The following is a 23373-nucleotide window of genomic DNA, read 5'->3' as shown; positions in this document are numbered from 1 at the left end:
GAGAAACATTGTCTTTAATGGGTAGTTTTGGGGTTATTTACCAAAAATATTAAACTATTTTCCCATCAAAGTTATTCAATTTAAATAGCCTTAAATAATTTTTACTGCAACACATATTATTTTTCTTTAAAGCAACAAAATATTCCACCTCTGATTTTGAATAATGTGCCTTAAAAAACAGAAACACCTACGCTGTAGTCCAGGTAAGTGTGTGTCTGTGTATATATGTGTATAGGTATACGTATATGTTATAGAAAGAGGAAAAGATTGCTTTTCTATTTCTTGGTATATTTTGATCTGTCATGTACACTGAGAAATTAATTTATTCAACTAATTATTTATTTAAATAATTGTGCCCAGCATCTACTAGCAATACAGTGGTGAAGAAAATATACAGGATTTCTGTTCTCCTAGAGCCTTAATTCTACAGCTAGACAATAAACAAATTAATAGATGAAGTGAAGAAACAAGATATTTCAGAGAATGGTGGTAGGAAAATAAAAGAGTGATATGGTAGAGCAATTTTCTGGGTGGGGTGTCAGGGAAGACCTCTGAGGTAATATTTGAGCTGACCTGAATGACAGACATTTTATATGCTTCAAAAGGCATTTATGTCTATGAAGTTCTTTGCTCCTACTATGTAAAAAAATAGTAATAATAATGTCTCCCACCTTTGTGTAATCATGCCTTGGGCATATGTGAAGGCTCATTGAAATGTGATCTATAGGCCAAACACTTTGTGGTTTTAGGCATATTTCATACAAAGCCCAGGTCTATTGATATTAGATCAGCCTGGGACTTTTAGGATATGAATAAAAATTGACCTACCTCTTCCTAAGCAAATTATTACAGATGTTCATAAGGCCCCTGAGGCTTGACTGTCTGCCCCAATTTTCAGTAACTGCTACCCAATATGCTACTTACTAGTGCCCAAGCACATATATGTATGTACCAACATATATATACATGCAGTGCCATTTTGATTAAGCAGCTTTAGAAGAGCTAAGGAGATAAATGCTACTTCATGTTGCTTTAGTATCAGAGTTGTACAATTTAACATATCCAGAAAGTCCCATGTTTTCCAATCAGTAGTGTTTAGTTGTACTGCTAGTTAATGTCAGAGAAGAGATTTATTTACCCAAATATATACAGGTTTATTACCTATTTTAAGTTTTCCAAAAGTATAATCCTGGAAAGGATACAAGATTATTGTTGAATTTATTTTCTCACTAAAGGAAAGGGCTCTACCCCAAACATATTTTATATCAGATCTAATAATGCTGACAATATAGATTGTGCAAATAGAAATTCCTTTATTGTTTAATTAAGACTGAATGAACATTTAACAACTGGAGTTAAGCCACATTGACATTCTCCAGATAAGTCTGTATTAATAAACCATGAAAGTAAACTTTGTTTTGCCATAAATTTGATTTGTTGCTAATTAATGAGTTTAGTATTTTGCCTAGAACTTTAACTACCATAGTTCTTAAAACTATCTTTGTGTTGCATCATTTCTTCTGCCAAAAGAACCACCCATTGTTTCTGCTAGTGTTTCCTATATTCTGTTTTTGATATTTATTTTTTCCAGGACTGAAAATTTGTCCAGGGCATTTACACTTTTTTTCTCCTATATATTGCCTCTGTATAGTGCAGTTGAATATACCTGTTTACTTTGCATTAATGAAATGCACATTGTTTTTATTTATTTTTTATGAGATTCAGTCCTAGGACTTTAGCTATCTGAGTTTTCGAATGAATGTGTAGTTGAAAGAGTAACAGTAGTTCCTCATTTGTAGAGCTGCTAGATAATGTGTCAACGTAGAATTAGAGTGCAGTGTCTTAGTCTTAACAACTAATCGTTTTGATTTTTGTCAGCTTCAAATCTTTTTTTATAGAACTTTAAACTGTGAATTGTCTTTCCTCCTTCTATTCCTGTTAACACTGGAATCATACTCCTGGTAGCATTTCGGTCGAATTTCACTTTCCATTATTTTTTTTGTTAGATTGTAGAGAAATGGTAATAAAATCTAGAAAGGAGTTTGAGAGAGAAGTAATGATTCAACTTTTTCTTTAGTTTTATGCAAGGCTGTCTTCCTTGTATCTGTACTGTTCAGTGGGGTGTATGTGTGCATGTGTGTGAGAGACAGGAAGAGAAAGGTATGATTATTTTAATAGTTGGATTTTTTCTTTAAAATTTTGAAACTTGCTTTTTCATGCTATTTAGATTTAGATAATAATTTTATTTGATGAGGTGAAAGTATATGCTTAGAAAAATTAGGCATAGAAATGATTAATTGTTTATAAAAATTTTTACAAACCTACTTGCCTGGTTGAATTTTCCCTCTCTTCTTGCCTGTGAACTTCTGGCTCTTTGAATCTTCCCCTATTCTTTTCTTCTCTCATTCCATGTCTTTTCTTTTTTCCTCTTCTTCCCATTGGCAGCAATTCTTTTGTTTCTTTAGACTTTTTATTGCCCCCATTTTCTATCAGCAGGTGTGTTTTAAAGACTTTTTTAAAAAATCACATACCTTTTGTGAATTTCAGTTCCCTCTCACCAGCTGAAGAAACTTTCCTAGAATTAACAGAAAGGAGAAGGAAGAGAAAATTTCCTAGAATTAACAGAAAGGACTCATCAAAATCCTAGAATTTTCTCTTTTCTATGGAAATGTTTTCTTCTAGAACCTGCCCCCAAAAAATACGGGTGCATTTTTTTAAATACTTGAAAACCAGTGAGAATCTGCCTTATTATTTTTAACCCCAAATTGATAGCATCTTGTCTGGCAAAAGTGGTTTGTGAGGTTTTGAGTGGCACTCATTGTGGCAGAGGTAGATCTTAGGAACAGAATCGCAAGTATTTTTCTACTTTATTTGAAACAGTGAGGCAGAGGATTCTCCTCTGGTTGGCCATTGCCTGCTTCTTTGGGCACTGTCATCTTGGGCTGTGACTTCCTCCTACCATCGTGTTTGGCCCTGAAGAAGGAACTTGTCCTCTCCCTTATTACCACAGCAAAGCAGAGACCAGACATTCCCGAATGTTCCAGAATAACAGAAGAAAAGGTCCAGAGAATAATTTATGAGAGCTGCCCAGATCCAGTGGGACCCTCTTGTCCCTCACCAAGCTGTCTTTTCCTTGCCACCTCTTTCCAAGGCACCAGGGGTAGCTGAACCACCCCCATTAGAACATTCCAGATACTACCACATCTTTAGAGTGTCAGCCAAATTGACATCTACCCTGTGAAAAATGAGGAAGCTCTCCCTTCACCCCGGTCTAAAGCTCTCACACTTCACTTCCTGCTGGAGAACTGACCCCTCCCCTGGGAAACTGACAGTGGAAACATTCACTTTCTTCAGAGGAAATGCCATCTTCACCCAGAGGAGTTTGCTCTGGATTTGTGGCCCCAATATGGAAATACCCAGTAATCTGACTTCAGTGTATTTCATGAAGCCTGTATTGTTTGTTCTTAAATAAATCACATTTGGAACAGCAACGGCCAAAGCCAGGTGAGGCTACACCAGGCTGAATTCTGTTCCTGTTTCATCTCACTGCATTAAGGGTTTCCAACATGTGTTAGGATCCTATTTCAGCTGGGCTCACTTCACTATATACTAATGAGCTTTGAAACTTAACAGAAGTTACTTTATAACTTCATTTATATCGTGTTCCTTTTTTAAAATTTTTTTAGAAGATTTATTTTTTTTAATTTATTTATTTTTGGCCGTGTCAGGTCTTAGTTGTGGCACGCGGGATCTTTTGCTGCAGCACGTGGGCTCTTCGTTGTGGTGCACGGGCTTCTCTCTAGTTGTGGTGGCGGGTTTTCTCTCTAGTTGTGGCTTGCAGGCTCCAGGGCGCGTGGGCTCTTTAGTTGTGGCTCATGGGTTCCAGAGCACCTGGGCTCTGTAGTTTGCGGCTCGCGGGCTCTAGTTGAGGCTCACGAGCTCAGTAGTTGTGGCACGTGGGCTTAGTTGCCCCACGGCATGTGGGATCTTAGTTCCCTGACCAGGGATCGAACCCGCTTCCCCTGCATTGTAAGGTGGATTCTTTACCACTGGACCACCAGGGAAGTCCCCCATGTTCCTTTTTAAAATTAGCCACTTTCAAATATTCATCCTCAAGTGGAAGCAGAAGAAAAGAGTTGGGAAATAATAAGTCAATCACCTGTGTCTTCTTAGTGATCCTAAATTAGACATATATGCCCTGCTATTTTCTACGATCCTTAAGTAATAATGATATTTGGTGTTATTTTCCACCTGAAACTCTCATAATTTTACCAAATTAGACCTTCTTTTCATGTTTTATTGTCCTTACACTCTCTTAGGCTACTAAATCCTCAAACAGATTTACTAAATGGAAAACTGGTGTTCAGAGGTCAAGTGAAGCAGAACTTAGTGGTGAAATTTAACCTGAGTCTGAAGTTTCAAAACACACCAAGATCCTGTCTCCTTTATAATATACTGACTTAGGAGGGTGGAAAAATGAAAAACTGCTTGGTGCTCATAAATTTTAAGATCACAAATGACCTCATTTAGGGCTAGTTGATTACCTCATAATAATGTAAATTAGTGCTTTAATATAGAATCTTTGTATTAAGTAGTAATTTAGCCTTTTACTAATTAGTACTCCTTACAAATCCTAAACAAAGAATATTTTCTAAATTTGCTCTTTAATAACTTTAGATCACTGCATAGATTATTTCAAACTCACTTAACAGAATCTCCTTTAAAGGGTTGTCTTTTTAACTTTTTGCATCTAAAACTTTTGATGTAGAGTTACCCAAACTTCTTGCCATTACTGAAATTCAAATTAGTGAAGCAAGGGAAATAGAAGGTGTTAAAATGTGAGGCAGAGACTTAACCCAAAAGCACGGTTACTATCATCAGTGAGATTATTTTTTTTTTATGAAATTAAAGAAAGTAGATTGGTTTACTTTGATGCTTTTTCTCCAGACTCCACTTTTGTGATAGGATGGTAGGATGGTTTTCTCTCTAAAAGTTGCTGTACTTTTTACACCGAAGAATTAAAAGTTAACGTCACCCCATGGCATATCATGTTAAAATTAGGAGCTGTCATGGTTACTTCTTCTTTCTCCTCTCCACTGGTAATTCTTCCCAAGCTATTGGTTCAACCCAAGCTATTCTGTACACACAAGGTCAACAAACATTTGATTTATTTTCTTGGCATTAATATAAGTCAGAATCACACCCAGGAGACTAAGGTGTGGTAATATAGACATCAGATCTCCTAATACCATAATTCTAAGCCCGTCAGTCCACATCCTTTTTCATGTGAGAAAGAATGACAGAAACAATCTGACAATAAACAATCCGGCTTCTAGAGCCAAGACACACTAAAATGTAAGAAAAACTGGCATAACAGGGTGACCTGCATTAGGGCTAGAGGAGTGGTCAGTGGTAAATCCAGCCCAAACCCCTTGGACTGTGACCACAGCCCACAGATACGTTATAATTATAAGGTTTAAGTAATGAAGTCACAGTCTGAGATCCTTTTAGTTGAACAAATATTTATGGATGACCTACTCTCTGCAAACATCTGTGGGAAATAAAAAGATGAATGAGACATAATTCTTGCTCTCTCTGAATCCACAATGTCATCTTTCTAATTTTCAACTAAATATGTAATTCAGTTTTCCCCAATACTCTTGTTTTCATTCTTACATCTCTTCATGTAAGATTGTCTCCTAGAAGTCATTTAATATAATGCTCATACAATTCCAACTAGTAATTTTATTTTTTGCTCTCAATTCATCTCCCCACTCTAAGATCAAGACCAAGGTGGTGAATGGATGAGTTGGTGAATAATTTCAATCTACTCTGCTCTCAAGCTGAAATCACATCAGGCATGTGGCTTTAACATACAAAATCAAAATATATTCACAATGTCTGTACCACTGAATTTTTCACCTTTTCATTGTTAGCTTTCAGAACCCTTTTTGGCAGATGAAATTGAGACTTTAAAAAGAAAAATTGAAGCTCATGATGCAATTTTAAAATTCAATAAATTTATTTTCCACTCGTGTTTTAAACTGCTAGATCATTTTCCCATTCTTCCTTGAATTAAACGCAACACACACGTGTGCCTATACACCACATACACACACAGACACATCCACTTTGGAGACCTCTGGTGAACAATCTATCGTCAGGGTTAATGGGACTTGTTAGGACCTGTTGCTGGCCTGAGAGGAGCATGCAGGAAGGTGGATGGGAAGGGCCCTTGGGATTCACACCTACAGAGAAGTCGAGGGAGCAGGTCTGTGCAGAGGGAGGTGTTGAACTGTAAAGCAGACCTAACAAAGGCCTGAGCCAGCCCCTCAGGGAAACTCTGGAACTGGGATGGCCCTTCAGTCTTGCCCTGCTTGGGGCAAGACAGTCTGGCAGTTATGCACCAATACAGGTACCCCCCACTTTTCAAAAGTTGCTTTCCTCCACTTCACTTTTATGAAACACCTATATTAGTACCTGTTTTTGCTAACACAAAGAAATCCAAAGAGGATTTTCACTTTTACAAAAAAGGTGAAAAGTGAACATAGCATTCCGCATTGGTTTTGCAGCGATGGAGCCATTATAGTGGCAGCACACACCCTGAACAGAGCAGGGAGAGTGACACCGCCAAGCTCCTTCCCCAGGGAACGTCACTCAGCATCAAGCCACCAGAATTTTGAACTGTGTCGGTGAGCATCTGTGCTCTATTTCAGTTTATTTTGTACATCTGTTAGCAAGATGTGTCCTAAGATAATTGCCTCTTTGCTTTATGCCATTTCAGCTTATGAAAGCTTTTGTAGGAACACTCTGCTCTCAGATAGCAGGGACACCTGTACTTAGCAGGTCACTGGATAAGGACTGCCCAGGGAGAAGGTATGATCTTGGACAAGGTACCTCTCGTCAGCTGAGGGTAATTCTTGGAACTTGGCTGAGAGCCATCAGCTGCCAGCACTCCCAGCAGCTGGAAATAGGTGCCTCAAACATGAAGGGGAGACCGGACCACACCCCACAGTGTCCACTACAGAATCACGGTAAAAATCTGGCCATGAAAGCTCGCCTATGGCTTCTGTCTTCAGGCCTTTATTTTTTTTGTTTTGTTTTCTTTTGGCTTTTCAAGAGTATCTAGACTTTCCCTCTTTCTCTTTGTGCTTTGATTTTTCAATACTGGAAAAGTTTCTCAATTGAAAGATTGAAAGTAAAGCTAAAACAGTACTTGCCTGACAACTCCTTAAGTTACTCTGGACAACTACCAGTTATGCTTTGCTCCAAAGAATACGTTTCTGGACCAATTTGGGCTTCCGAGAAAAGTCAAATTGAGTTTAGGAGGCAGGAAAGTTGGGGCCTGCCTGTGCCGTGTGATTAGAATTGTCGTGGAGATCTCCCAGGGCCATTGGCTCTGACATTGTCTTCATTCGTGACTACCTCTGAACCCCAGTGGTGCTTACCTGTCAGTGTCACTCACCTTGCCCTTGGAGTGAACTGTCTCCTTTTGTTTATCACTTTATGTCTGATTGGAGTTCCCAGGCCTGACTGCGTGGTACCTCTGATACCTCGAAGTCAGGCTAGCCTACTGTCCTCCATGTCCGTGACACTTACCTGGGGATTGCATGAACACTTACCTGGGGATTGCTAAATGCCAGCTGATAACACAATCGAAGAATGGGTAAGAGCCAATGGGGTAAAGGGGTGCTAAGCAGGGAAGTGGATGAGCAGCTATAGTAGGCAGAATTTCTAAAATAGTCTCCTTTCCCCAAAGATACCCCATCCTAATCCCCAGAACCTGTCAATATGATGAAATATCACTTCCATGACTCTGTTGTGATAAAGCATAGTTTAATTTCTTAAAATAAGATTATCCTGCATTATCCACATGGGTCCAGTGTAATCACAAGAGCCTTTAGAAATGGAGAGCTTTCTCCAACCGGAGCAGAAAAGGAAGTCAGAGCTGAAGCATGGATGAACTTGACACCCCGTTGCTGCTTTGAAGGTAAAGGGGACCACGTGCAAAGAAATTTGCATGTCCTCTAGCAGCAGAGAGAACCCCAGCTGATATCCAGCAAGAAAATGGGGCCTCAGGGGACTCCGTGCATGGAGCCCACCCTAGTCTGCCTGGACATCTGACCTACAGAACTGTGAGATTGTAGATTGGTGGTGTTTTAAGCTGCTAAATTTGTGGTAGTTTGTTACTGCAACAATAGAGAACTAGTACAGTAGCCAAAATCAACAAGTTTAGTCTTCACTATTTTGAAAAGCACTGTTTCTTTGGAGAAAACTAGAATCTGTCTCTAAAACGAGTCTGTCAGAAGGGGAGGGTAGACTGAGATCAAAACTTATTTTGCATCATTATGTGCTGACTTGAGCTGCAACTTTATGTACCTTTTACTCCGAACACCTATCCTATGTGGCAAATGCTGTTAGTATCCTAATACCATCTCCATAGGCTGCTAACTGGTGTTCACAGAAACTAAGTTATTGGTCCAATGAGTTCTCAATCCTCGTGCTCACCAGAATCACCTAGTGAGCTTTTAAAATATCCTGATGCTCAGGCCTGAATCAGTGCGGTCCAGGCCTCTGGCACTTTTTTTTTCTAACTTAGTTCTAATCACAGGGCTTATTTATTTATTTACTGTTTATTTTTCTTCCAGTTTTATTGAGATGTAATTGATGTACAGAACTGTATACATTTAAGGTATACAGTATAATAATTTGACTTAACGTACATCATGAAATGATGACCACGATAAGTTTAGTGAACATCTGTCATCTCTTATAGATACAGCATTAAATAAATAGAAAAAAAATGTTTTCCTTGTGTGAAAACTCTTAGGATTTACTCTCTTTCATTTACAACATACGGCATTGTTACCTTTATCATGTTGTACATTACATCCCCAGTACCTATTTATCTTACAACTGGAGGTTTGTACCTTTTGACTGCCTTCCTCCAAATACCCCTCCCCCACACCTGCTACCTCTGGTAATCAGAAATCTGATCTCTTTTTCTATGAGTTCATGTGTTTTTGAACTATTATTGACCTACGACACTCTCTTAGTTCCTGGTACACAACATAGTGATTCAGTATTTCTCTGTATTTCAAAATGATCACCAGGATAAGTCTAGTTACCATCTGTCACCATGCAAATATACTACATAATTATTGACTCTATTCCCCACACTATACATTTCATACCCTTGACTCATTTTTTTTGTAACTGGAAGTTTGTTACCTCTTAACCTCCCTCACCTATTTCTCTCATCCCCCCCACCTCCTCCTCGTCTGGCAACCACCTGTTCATTCTCTATATCTATGACTCTGTTCCTATTTAGTTAGGTTTGTGTGTTTTGTTTCTTCAGATTCCACAGATAAGTGAAATCATACAGTATTTGTCTTTCTCTGCCTGACGTATTTCACTTGGCATAATACCATCTAGGTCTATCCATGTTGTCACAAACAGCAAGATTTCTTTTTTTTTTTTTTGCCTGAGTAGTATTCCATTGTGCATATATATACCTCATCTTCTTTATCCATTCATCTATTGATGGGCACTTAGGTTGCTTCCATACTTTGGCTATTGTAAATAATGCTGTAGTGAACATAGGCGTGCACCTCTGGCACTTTCTTAAGTTCCTTGGATGATTCTGATATAACCAGATGATGTTTGACAACCACTGGTTTAAAATGTGGTTCATGGATGCCTGTGTCAGAATCCCCTCAGGGCCAGGGCAGACACAATGGTTGTCCCATGACAGCCATCCCCTACTTTATCATTTACAACAGAGCCCCAGTTATGTTCAGGTAGCAATGTGCCTAGCCTGAAGGGACATTGCCACAGTCATTTCAATTTTGCACTCTAGCCACGTTATCCCATTGCACTTTCTCAAATACCTTCCTGTCTCCTTGTAGCTAGAGGCAATCAGTAACATGGTTCTGGCAGAAAACATATAAGGAGACTCTGCCAGGGTGATGAGTTTCTAGGAAAGATTTTTTTTCTGGAAAACAAGGGGCACCAGGAGAGCTGTCTGGTGCCATTCTTTGAGCATGGTGGTGAGAGGATGTGTTATAGGGAACAGTGTCAGCCGTCGCCATGAGTACTGACATGCTGAGAAAGTAGGATAGAAAGAGCCTGGGGCCCTGATGACCTCATTGAGCTACACCAACCCTGGAACCATTATTAGGAGACTTCTTATTATGTGAGATAATAATAAGTTCATTTGTATCTTTTTTTAAATTAGATTCCACATATGAGTGATACCATGATATTTGTCTTTCTCTGTCTGACTGACTTCACTTAGTATGATAATCTCTAGGTCCATCTGTGTTGCTGCAAATGGCATTATTTCACTATTCTTTATGGCTGAGTAATATTCCATTGTATATATGTACCACATCTTCTTTATCCATTCCTCTGTCAATGGACATTTAGGTTGCTTCCATGTCCTGGCTATTGTAAATAGTGCTGCAGTGAACATTGGGGTGCATGTATCTTTTCAGATTATTGTTTTCTCCAGATATATGCCCAGGAGTGGGATTGCTGGGTCATATGGTAGCTCTATTTTTAGTTTTTTAAGGAACCACCATACTGTTCTGCATAGTGGTTGTACCAATTTACACTCCCACCAACAGTGTAGGAGGGTTCCCTTTTCTTCACACCGTCTCCAGCATTTATTGTTCATAGACTCGTTGATGATGGCCATTCTGACTGGTGTGAGGTGATACCTCATTGTAGTTTTGATTTACATTTCTCTCATAATTAGTGATATTGAGCATCTTTTCATGTGCTTTTTGGCCATCCATATGTCTTCTTTGGAGAAATGTCTGTTTAGATCTCCTGCCCATTTTTTGATTGGGTTGTTTGTTTTTTTTACATAGAGCTGCATGAGCTGTTTGTATATTTTGGAGATTAATCCTTGTTGATTCCTTCATTTGCAAATATTTTCTCCCATTCTGTGGGTTGTCTTTTCGTTTTGTTTATGGTTTCCTTTGCTGTGCAGAAGCCTTTAAGTTTAGTTAGCTCCCATTTGTGTATTTTTGTTTTTATTTCATTACTCTAGGAGGTGAATCCAAAAATATATTGCTCCAATTTATGTCAAAGAGTGTTCTGTCTACATTTTCCTCTAAGAGTTTTATAGTGTCCAGCCTTACATTTAGATCTTGATCCATTTCAAGTTTATTTTTGTGTATGGTGTTAGAAAATGTTCTAGTTTCATTCTTTTACATGTAGCTGTCCAATTTTCCCAGCACCACTTATTGAAGAGACTGTTTTTTCTCCATTGTATATTCTTGCCTCCTTTGTTGTAGATTAATTGGCCATAGGTGTGTGAGTTTATTTCTGGACTTTCTTTCCTGTTCCATTGATCTATATTTCTGTTTTTTGTGCCAGTACCATACTGTTTTGATGACTGTAGCTTTGTAGTATAGTCTGAAGTCAGGGTGTCTGATTCCTCCAGGTCTGTCCAAGTCACCCTTCTTTAAAACCAATCTCCAACACATCTCCCCTATGAAGATTACATGGAACAGAGAGGTAACTATCTACCCTCAACAAATAACATTCTGCCATTTAAAAGAAAAAAAAAAATGCACGTTGAAACAGGGATTCTGGTCCACAACGGCTAATGATCAAGAGAAAAACTTGCCTAAATTTCCTTAAAATGTGGGTGAAATCAAACTTGGTCAAAAGGAGCTGCTGTCTCCCAAATGCAAATGGTCCTAGCTGTCCCCTTCCAGGATATCAACTTAAGAGAGCAAGAAGATCTCTTCCCCAGTTGAGACAGAGGAGATCTCAAAGATCATACTCTGATCCTCAGATCACATTCAAGAGATCCCAAACCAGTCCAGTCCCTGTTCAAACTTGAGGGAGCTTGTTTGAGGATAGAAACAAACCAACAAGGAAACAAACCTTACATAGCAAATGGAAATATGTTAAAATTGCCGTTTCCAATAGATCGTATGGGTCCAAAGAATAAAATGATCTTAAGAATAAAAACAATTTTTTTTTCAATTTTTAAAAGAAAGAAAGAAAAGCCTGTTTTTCCCAGATTCACCAAACAGATGTTTCTTACCTTTAGACAAAATTTTTATAAGCTAAAAAGCAAACAACAACAAACAAAGGACTCAGAATTCAGTTTTCTTAACTGCTCCAACATCAAAAGAGTTAGTTGATCACCTGGGAGGGAATTAAATCTTCTGTAATGAATTGAAGACATATTTTATTGGATGTGGGTCGGCCCCCTGCTCAATAGTAAAACTGACATATTTTCCCTGTTGAATTATAATTGACAACTCATTTTTGGAGGAATCTGGGGGAAAATAACAATGCATTACTCTATTTGCCCACCTCTAGTATTGTTTATTCCTTGCACTGTGTAGATGGAGACACTGAGTCTCAAGGAACTGGGGGATTCCTTCACTGCTTGATGGAGAGGACCCAGCCATGTGCTTCATGCTGACCTCGCTGACAGCCTCTTACTCCCCAGTGCCCCTGTGGCGCTTGCAGAACACACTTCCCTCCTGCTCTGTTCTTACTATCTTTGCACATTCTCATTCTCCATCTCCAGCTGCCCAAGTCCTCCTTGTCTCTCCAGGCTCAGTTCAGATGCCTCCAGGAAGCTCCCACCACTCCTCTCTGTCCCTTCCATGGCGCTTGTTAGAACCATTTAGTGCAAGCCTCTTCTCTTGAAATAAGTTGATTGGCACATCTTAGAAGGCAGGGACTCAGTCTGTATCTTTGTATGTCCTACAATGTCCAGGACAAGGCCTTGGACCTAAGATACAGTCAATAGATATTGGCTGTCTGAATGGCTATCTGCCCTAAATTGGTCAGAACAGCCTTCTCCCTATAGGAATGGGTTTCTTCCCATGGGATAGGCAAATCTGTCTACAAGCACCCGCCTTACCTAGTCCTGAGCAACTTCCTGACACCCCAACTGCCCCCAACCACCCAGGCCCTTGTTATTACTTACTAGTTTCCTTTTCCAAAAGATCAATACAGTGGGGAATGGCTGAATTTGGTTTCATCCACTATTTGAGTTTTAAATTGTACTTACAATGAGTGAGGGCCTACTAGCCTAAAACTATGAGATTAAATCATTTGTTGAATGAATGAGTTTGATGGGGTTCAGGGGAGGCCACTGCAAGATGTGCCACTCAGGCATGTGGATTATTTTGAGCTGAAAACAAGCAAGGCCCGGAAGACTCAGGAAGAACCTTTGAAATTCCCCTTTACTGCCTAAAAGAATTCAAAATAGAAAGCCTGTTCCAGGAGGTAACTATCACCATAGACAACTGTAGGAAAGTATGAACTAGGTGTGGTAGACAGGGAAGAACTTAGCAAGCCCTGTTTGATCAAAGTCCTCTCTGTGTCCCATTGTCTTCAGATGGCTCAGCAAACATTTTTTTACAAAACATTAATCCTTTTCATCTTCCTGTGAATTGCTTTACTTCCCTTCAAAGTCTCAAACCCCAGCCTCCTCCTCCAGAGTTCAGAGTGGTATGTGTGTGTGTATATATATATATATATATATATACACACACATATACCTTAGCTTTGCTGTCTTTGAAATTCTTCATGCTTATGTGGTTTCCCTGTACATATGTAATAAATTTAATTTTCTCCTGTTAATCTGCCTTATGTCATTTTAGTTGCCAGCCAAAAGCAATGAAAGGAGAAAAAGGGCAAAATTCCCCTCTCCCACAAGTTCACTGAGTCCTGATTTCAGGCCAGCATTGCATAGAGATTGAGCCATCAGGAAGTTTAGAGAGATTAAAGGGCATACAAACAGAAGGGTAACATGAGATCTGATTCTGTATCAGATTAAAATTATCCTTTGTATGTGTGTATGCTCTTTAAATCCTAACTCTCAACAGGCCTGGCTCTGCTGTTGGCCTCGCCAGGAAGAAGGGCTTGAGACACACACAGAACAGGCCTACCTGGATGGCTGGAGACCTTAATAGCTAAAGCCTGAGAAGTGCTGAGACCCTTTAGAGACACTGGTAGTTTTCCAAATAAGAGTTCCTGAAATTATGGTGTTAGCTTTTGATGGACAAGCGTGAAAGTTTTGTTTAAATGTAAATTAACCATGTCTTGATTCAGGAAAGAAGTTTATCTATGACAAATATAGCAAGTCTTCCTCAAGTGTCTGGGTGTCTACTGTTTGAGATTTTTTGGGTGCCTGTTGTGCTTCCAGAGATATTTATGTGTTGGTAATACTCTTGCATAAATACTTTCTGGATGAAAATATATCTCCTTAAGTACTAGATATGTTAAAATATAAGCCTAACTGCTAAAGAATTTACCAATTCTAAAATATGTACGTTTCAATTCAAGGATGGCATTTCGTTTAGAAATGTGACACGAAAATCACATAACTGATGAGGTATGGTAGGCAAATAAGTTGCAACATGACTTTCTTAAGTGAATTTTTTAAATGTTTTTTTTTTACTTTTTGGAAAAAAAATTCTGAAGGAAAAGAGTACAGGAAAAAATACACATCTCCTTTATCTTGTTTTAAAAATGATGCGCTAGGAAGAGGTCCAGGACAGTGAACAGTACACAGTCAAATAGTTTAAAAGGAGAATAAAACAGAATGGAGAGAGAATATTAAATGAGTTTTAGTCCATAGTTTGGAAAAGAAATGAAATGGACAGAAGCTGTAACTCAGTCTGCGGAGAAGACATTTAGGGGAAGCAAAAGTTAATAGATTCTATGTATGTCTCAATACCTAGTACCAGACGTAAGGTACCTGCCATAGATTTACTTATTTGTTACACAATCTCTCTGCAAGGTAAGATATTTGTCCCAGTTTACTAATGAGGCTGAGATTAAGTAATTTTCTTGGGTGTGAATCCCAGCTCTGCGTCTTGCCAGCTGGGCAATCTTTTTTTTTTTTTTAATTTATTTATTTTATTTATTTTATTTTTGGCTGCATTGGGTCATCGTTGCTGCACGCGGGCCTTCTCTAGTTGCGGCGAGCCGGGGCTACTCTTCGTTGAGGTGCGTAGGCTTCTCATTGTGGTGGCTTCTCTTTGATGTGGAGCATGGGCTCTAGGCGTGTGGGCTTCAGTAGTTGTGGCTTACAGGCTCTAGAGCGCAGGCTCAGTAGTTCTGGTGCACAGGCTTAGTTGTTCCGCTGTATGTGGGATCTTCCCAGACCAGGGCTTGAACCCGTGTCCCCTGCATTGGCAGGCAGATTCTTAACCACTGCGCCAACAGGGAAGCCCTGGGCAATCTTTTTTCTTTTTTTAATAAATTTATTTATTTATTTAGGGCTGTGTTGGGTCTTCCTCGTTGGGTCTTCGTTGCTGCATGTGGGCTTTCTCTAGTTGCAGCAAGCGGGGGCTACTCTTCATTGCGGTGCGCAGGCTTCTCATCACAGTGGCTTGTCTTTGTTGTGGGGCATGGGCTCTAGGCACACAGGCTTCAGTAGTTGTGGCACGCGGGCTCAGTAGTTGTGGCTCACGGGCTCTAGAGCACAGGCTCAGTAGTTGTGGTGCACAGGCTTAGTTGCTCCACGGCATATGGGATCCTCCCAGACCAGGGATCAAACCCATGTCCCCTGCATTGGCAGGCAGATTCTTAACCACTGTGCCACCAGGGAAGTTCCAGCTGGGCAATCTTAAACGTGAAAATTTCTGACCCACACTTTCCTCATCTATAAAATGTCACGAGTATGCATGTACGTTCCTTTGCATAGTGCCTTGGACATGTAAGAACTTAATTCTTTCACTATTATTGTCTACTTGAACCTCTCAGATCTATGCTGGAAAATGGCAAATTAGAAGGAGCCCCACTCTAGTTTCCTGTAGTCTTTTTTTTTTTTTTTTTTTTTTTTTAATTTATTTATGGCTGTGTTGGGTCTTCATTTCTGTGCGAGGGCTTTCTCTAGTTGTGGCAAGTGGGGGCCACTCTTCATCGCGGTGCGCGGGCCCCTCACTATCGCGGCCTCTCTTGTTGCGGAGCATAGGCTCCAGACGCACAGGCTCAGCAATTGTGGCTCACAGGCCCAGTTGCTCCGTGGCATGTGGGATCTACCCAGACCAGGGCTCAAACCCGTGCCCCCTGCATTGGCAGGCAGACTCTCAACCATTGCGCCACCAGGGAAACCCTTTCCTGTAGTCTTGCTCTCAAGATCTAACTCTAACCTAAGCCATCTCAACCCTCATCCTACATGACTGGAGTTTTATTTCTTAGGAGGGAAAATGGGTCCCAAGAATCTCATTTGCCAATAGAAGTGATTATAAGTCATTAACATTTTGCTCAGTCTCTGTGAATCATGATCAGGTTACAAAGACATCTAATTATATTACAAAAGAAAGAAAGAATACGGCCCTCTATTTCCATTTCTTACCTATGATTCCCTGATTCTGTGATTGCATGAGCCTCACATCCCCCATGCTGTCCATGGAATATCAGTTACAAAGGTTTTAGCCTTCTGTAGGGTGGTTCGCTACATTTTTTCTCTCAGTAAACTCTGTTAACATGTGACCACCCAGATAGAGGAGAAAACTTTTCTGGGGTCTAGATATTTTCCAAGCTAGATTAAGGAGAAGGTTAATGAGACATCTGACAGAGGCACCAATCCAAAGGGGCACCAAAACATTTCTGGAGACATAATAAGATTAAGAAAACTGTGCTGGCCAGAGCTCACCTCAGGGAGAATACTGTACATGTAGGAAAGGCTTTGCTAGACTGCTGAAGATGAGAGCTCAGGTCTCCAGGAGCGTTTGGAGTCACACCAGATGTTCGCTGAAATACCGAGTGTAGGTTCCGTTAACTCAACACTTATGCTTTGACGCTAGGGTATAAAGTATGAGACATGAGCTGGGTCCCAACTTCTCCCTCCACTTTTTCCATGAAAAGCTGGACCTCACCTATAAAGAAGTGTTGAACAGATATATGGAGATAAACTTTAATATGGTAACCAGATACTCATAGGTCTTGTTTTATGAAATATTTCCAAATATCACCTGGGACAATGCTCATAGAACTTACACTGTATCTTTTTTTTTTTTTTCCCCAGGTGAGGCTTTATTGGGGCCCCTGCTGCAGCAGGGGGGAGTGACAACAAACAACACGTTCCCTTGCTTGCTTGCTCCCTGAGGGGGGGATGAGCTTTTTCCTTATATGGAGTGAGGGTAGGGGTGTGTCCAGGGGTCGGGCCAGAGGGGTGGCTTAGGTGTTTTGCCCACCCTATCTTGATGTTGCGTGGTACATTTCAATCTTCTACACCGGAGGTTATTTACTGGAGCTCTTCCCTTTCTGGAAGAGGGAGACGTGCCTGATTTCGCCATCAAGAACACAGATTTAGCTGTCACAGTGGAATTCACTAGCCCCACATCTTGCCCGTACCCAATTCACCAATGTATGTAACTGAGTCGGGCACAACTCTCTGCTATTAATTAAAATATAAAAGCAAATGCCAGTAATAATAGGTGTAGTGGTGAATTGACTTGCTTATATAAAGCCATTCTGTTGTGGCTTCATCTCTCTTGCCACATTGTGGGTTATTTCTTGATGTATGTGTAGATAATGACATGCTGGCGGCAAAGATGGATTTGCTTGAATAGTTAACCATTAGTTAATATGTTGATTGCAGTTTATTCCATAGCAAAATTCCATATCTTTGTTAATTTTTTGTGCCACGTTACGTAGACGCAAAGAGAACCAGAACCGAAAGTTTCATTCAGCTTTTCTTGGACATAGAGAGGGATGGGACTCAACAGTTGCAATGTGTTCTGTTATTTCAAGCTGAAACTGTCTGACCATAAAATTTTTTTAATGTGAGGAGGGACACCTGGTTATCATGCATGTACAAGGGAATGATTTGATCATAGCAAAATCTTGAGGACATGTGAGTTTATGTGACTTGGGAAGCTCTGGATTCAAACATCCTAGTAAGTAGCAAATTCATAAGCCAAGGAAAAGAGGCTCCTGTAATGGGTAAATTTCTATGCATTGGAAATGTTTTTTAAAAATTGTATTGAGAGGGAATGGACCAAAGAAGCTTCAACATGTTCTTTTGTGTAATGATGAGATTTGTTTCAAAATTTATGCAAAAAGCCAGGATATCCGGGAGTAAGTTATAGAGAATGCAGAACCTATCCCTCTGAAAGGAGGTATTAGTTTGACAAGCCACGTGATAGTAATGACTGCAGTCAGCTGTTGGTATTTTTGCAGTATGTAAGGGAGAGAGCATAGATGAATCTTTCTTTTGTGTACTGCTTCAGTTAACTATGAGAGGAATCGATGTGTTCAGTCTCATCTAAGATTTCTTTTTGAGCCATAAGCCAACACTTCAGGGGTGTGGATCAATTTGTAGTGATAGTAACCCCTGCTATGCTTGGTGAAATGTCAAGCTTTGCTCCCTATATACAGAAAGGAAAAGCTATTTGTATAATACACTATCATGCACTTGGTGCAAGAAATGTGTCTGCAAAAATGAAGAAGTCTCTGTCTTCTTTATATAGTAACGAAAACCCCACTGGGAGGTAAAAACAAATCTTTGCTTCTTCTGTGATTTTTGTTAAGGAATTGTTAGGTGGCACAGCATCCATCTCCATGTAGAAGTGAGGTGAATTCCCATGGCAGCACGTTTATTTTGCAACAGGGAGAATCATGAAAATGAGTAAAGTGCTTCTTTCTTTTGCCTCTCTGAGAGGGTGTCCTTCACCAGTTTACCTGAGTACTCATCTAATTGAAAGCGATGGGGATGCATAGTCTTGGAGACTAGGATTTATAGTAAGAAGAAATGCAAAAAAACCCCACATTATTTTGTCTTATTCCAATTCCGGCATAAGAAATAAGATTATGCAGGAAAAAACTTTAAAAAGACTTCCAAGTCAGACTGTTTCCCTCTGAGAGAGGAGTTTTCAAATGGTCTCTGTCCTCTTTAACATACGGCAGCCCCAGCCTGGAGGAGCCAGCTTATGCAGTTCTCCTGTGGGCTAGAGAAGAAACCTGGGCCGCCTGTCACAGCAGAACTCCACGACCTGCTGCCACGTGGAAGAAGATGCATCACAAAATCAAAGACAACCCATCCATTTTTCTTCCCCGGGGATGGTGGAAGAGGGAAGCTGAATGGAGTAGGAGGACTAAGAAAGCAAAGTACTAGGATCATGTATTCACACTCCCTCCCCACCCTGCCACCCGCCCCACTCCCCAGCCCAGATGAGTGAGGAAAACACACGAGTAGAGAAGGCAGAGATGTTCTTGCCCCAACACTCCACTTGGGACTCTGGGAGGAATAACCTCACAGGCTGCTCTGCACCATCCTGGGGAGAACCCACATCACTTGGCCGTGCAGGAGGTCGGGAGGAGGTTGTGGTTTCCCCCAGTGGCCTTGGTTCCCATAGGTGTATCTATAGGGTCCTACAGTCCTTGAGCCTGAGGTGGAGAGCATCCCCATGGGGGGTTGCTATAGTGGAGGTGCGGTACTCTGTAGAGCAGGTTACAGGGCAAGTCACCTGGCCAGTGACTCAGAAGTGTCTGTAGCCCCTGAGGAACCAGAATGAGGGTGAGTCAGTCAAAGAGAGACCAGATGACAGAGTGACCACAAGTCCCTTCATGAGCCTGGGCTCTGACCACATGAAGACCTAAGGACAGCTCTCGGGAACTGCTCTAATGGTTCCCAACCATCTACATTGAAGAAGAGGTCCAGAAGAATATGAAGAAAGTTAAAACTTGTGTGGCGAATGGAGGGGGGGCGTGCAGATGATGCCAAACCAGCCCATATAAGGACTTTGGAGGAGGTCTACATTGTACAGAAGCCACAGAATTGAGCCACAGCTGTCAGCTGGGCAAGAACCAACCAGGTGAACTAGGTCCATCGCCCCAAAGACCACTGTGCCCAATATTCTTCCTGGCTATCCAGGAGTCATGAAAACCTTGCCTGTCCCCCCATGTCCACAGAAGCCATCTTGCAGTGGGGTCAGGGGGACATACCATAGAGGAGATCTGGGAGGCTGTATTTTTTTTTTTTTTTTTTTGTCTTTTTCCCCAAAGCTGAGCATTATCTAAAGGGATTGTTACCTTTATTCATTTGAACTAAGATTTCACCCAGATAGGGCTAAAAGTTAGTGATTGTTTCCCCCATGACTAGAGGTCAGGAGGGGAAACCTACAATATTTATAATTAAAAACAAAGGAACATATTTCAGTTGTACTGTAAGTTAAATTTGCAACCCTGTTACATTTTTTTTGAAAGCTGTGAGAAACAAGTCTGTTTTTTTACAACCAAAGTAATTCTTTATTTGACAATTTTAAAAAACAGAAAATTTATCCTTCACCTACCATATGTATCAGTTGTACTCAAACACAAAAATGAGTTCATCTGAACATGGTGTGGCCAGAGAGAAATTATTTGCTTGTATACAGCAATTTCTAGTTGGGATAAAGTATGTTGAAGTAACTTTTCCTTTTCTTGGAGAGACAGTTTTAGAAAATGAAGAAATGACCATCTCAACTGACGTGACAACTTATTTGCAACAATTGAGTGACTCTTTACATGGATATCTTCCCACTGGAGATACCATGCAGAAAAAAACAAAGAGTAAAAACCAAGGATACTGGAGCCATTTTTGGAAAAATCTCAATTGTATCAGTGAAAATCCTCTACATAAAAGATAACCTTATTGAATTTTGACCCAAAGAATAGGTTTTAGCAAAAAAGCCTTGGGAATTTCTGGTGAACTTGATTAGCATATCCTACAAATGGCAAAGCCAGCAGTGGAGATTATGTGATTTCAGATTTTCTCACTTTTATACATCAAAAAAAGGTCTAGAAACTGATAATGACATGAGTATGTAAAATGTCTTTTATTTCTCGAATATCTTTGAACAAAAACTATAGGAGAAGAAAATATTGTTTTATATGGCTATAATTTTAATGTGTTCTAATTAATTCAGAATTATGGTAAACACTGATTATATTTCATTTATAATTATAATTATCTAAAAAGTATTATTCTCTTTCAGTGGTTTGTAATACATGGTGTAAGAACATAATTTGAGAACAAAAGGATGCCATTTGCCGTCAAGTTAGGGACCAAGTTCAGTATCCAAATTGCCAGCACAGTCTTTCAAAGATCTGGTGCTTATGTTCCAATGACAACAACTCAACGCAAAGCCCCCTGCCCTGATTTAAATATAACTGAAACCTGATGAAGGCATCTATTTGCCTTTCATTTTAAACGAGGTCTTAGAGGATTTGATAGAATATAATGTGTGTTAAGGAGCAACTCAAAAAGCTGGCATTACCTAATCACTCTTGTTGCTGTAAAACAAATGTGATAACTATGTCTAAATTGTCAGAGTGCATGGTGACTATAACATAAAATCTCTTCAAGTAGGCGTTCTTTTTTTTTTTTTTTTTTTTTTATTTATTTATGGCTGTGTTAGGTTTTCATTTCTGTGCGAGGGCTTTCTCTAGTTGTGGCAAGTGGGGACCACTCTTCATCGCGGTGCGCGGGCCTCTCACTATCGCGGCCTCTCTTGTTGCGGAGCACAGGCTCCAGACGCGCAGGCTCAGCAATTGTGGCTCACGGGCCTAGCTGCTCCGCGGCACGTGGGATCTTCCCAGACCAGGGCTCGAACCCGTGTCCCCTGCATTGGCAGGCAGACTCTCAACCACTGCGCCACCAGGGAAGCCCCAAGTAGGCATTCTTATCATGAGCTATTGGATCTTGAAGGCTCAGCGTGTCTGTGTCCAGTGTCTTAGCTCAGCGTCATGTCACCTTCCCTCCAGTGTTTTTCCAGTTGGCACTCCCCATCCATCCATTTGCCAAAGACAACTCCTTTACTTCCGTGGCAACTGGTCTTATTTGAAAATGATGTAGCCTGCTCTCTCAGCCTCTCTCCCTCTTTCCTATCCTCCTTTTTGTCCAGTTATTACATCTTCTCACTTTCCAAAGGGGCAGCAGATCCATTGTCAAAGTCTTTACCATGAGCAGATATAGGTAGTGTGGAAAATCCTTATGCAGCATTTTATAAAAGTGTACATTGGTTAGAGTTTTGCAATTAGAAAGATTATCTGGATTCAAACTGGATTTCAGTTTTGGTGCCAAAAAACAGCCTGCTGCTCCCAAAAAAGAAGTCTGTCTCAGTCACATCCTCAGGTCCCAAGCTGTCCAGTTGGGATGTGTGAACTTGCTTCTTGGGAGGAAAGTTGCTTGGAATTCTCCCAGACCGCCCCACCTGCTGTCGGCGGCTGTGAGGTTCTTACCTTCCGACTTTACGTTTTCCTTTCTGTATGTGAGTCCAGCTGCCCACTTCAGCATCTCAGCCAACCACCCCTTTCTACCCCCAGCAAGTGCTCAAAGTAGATTCAGTATTGAATATGTATACTTTCTTTTCACAATGTCATCAATAAATCAGCAAGGTATTGCAGCATGTCTACAAATGCTGCAAAGGCAGACATTTTGCCATCTCAACCCTGCCGTGCTCCTGCCGGTCTGAGACTCTACACTCAGACCTTTCTGGTTGTGACTAAGACTCTGCCTTTCTGGCCCAGGGATATATCCTTGAGCAACCTGAGCTCATGCCCCCCAATCAGTAACCAAAGACTTACTTGAGTGCCACCCTGCTTGTCAGCAAGCTCACACAAATTTTACAGATGCAAAATTTTACAAATATAAAAATATCTGATTAATGTCTGATGTTTAATGACAGACTTAGAAGAGGATATACATGAAATTATTTCTGGGTGTGTTTTGACTAACAGAAGAATTTTGGATCAGGAGCAGGTCCTGTTAGAGGTATTTAGAAAAAAGGAGAGAAAAGAGCAAAGCAATAGGCATGGACAGAAGGAGGCAGAGAGAGTTGGCAGGAAATGAATAGAGATTTTTGCAGTGAAATACTGGAAAGATAAAAGAAGATAATTAAAAGTAACCTAGGGGGCTTCCCTGGTGGCGCAGTGGTTGAGAATCTGCCTGCCAATGCAGGGGACACGGGTTCGAGCCCTGGTCTGGGAAGATCCCACGTGCCGCGGAGCAGCTGGGCCCGTGAGCCACAACTACTGAGCCTGCGCGTCTGGAGCCTGTGCTCCGCAACAAGAGAGGCCGCGATAGTGAGAGTCCCGCGCACCTCGATTAAGAGTGGCCCCCGGGGCTTCCCTGGTGGCGCAGTGGTTAAGAATCTGCCTGCCAATGCAGGGGACACGGGTTCGAGCCCTGGTCTGGGAAGATTCCCACATGCCACGGAGCAACTAAGCCCGTGAGCCACAACTACTGAGCCTGCGCGTCTGGAGCCTGTGTTCTGCAACGGGAGAGGCCGCGACAGTGAGAGGCCCGCGCACCGCGATGAAGAGTGGCCCCCACTTGCCTCAACTGGGGAAAGCCCTCGCACAGAAAGGAAGACCCAACACAGCCAAAAATAAATA

The 23373-nt window shown here is 40.8% G+C and overlaps 1 protein-coding gene across 3 annotated transcripts in view; it reads left to right on the top strand.

Moving 5' to 3' along the window:
• The window catches only part of C1GALT1 (core 1 synthase, glycoprotein-N-acetylgalactosamine 3-beta-galactosyltransferase 1), a 57089-nt gene extending 41882 nt beyond the window's left edge, over positions 1 to 15207 (top strand). The window contains exons 5-6 of one of the 3 annotated variants that reach the window (XR_014246434.1): positions 133 to 6692; positions 6785 to 15207. The gene's annotated coding sequence lies outside the window, so the exon portion shown is untranslated. The other 2 variants (XR_014246435.1, XM_082398529.1) reach the window with 2 other exon arrangements.
• Positions 15208 to 23373: the final 8166 nt, after the last annotated feature.

This window comes from Balaenoptera borealis, assembly GCF_965194805.1.
Source record: "Balaenoptera borealis genome assembly, chromosome: 7".
Lineage (NCBI taxonomy): Eukaryota > Metazoa > Chordata > Mammalia > Artiodactyla > Balaenopteridae > Balaenoptera > Balaenoptera borealis.
The sequence above is the reverse complement of the archived record's forward strand: the minus strand, read 5'-3'. Positions and strand labels throughout refer to the sequence as shown.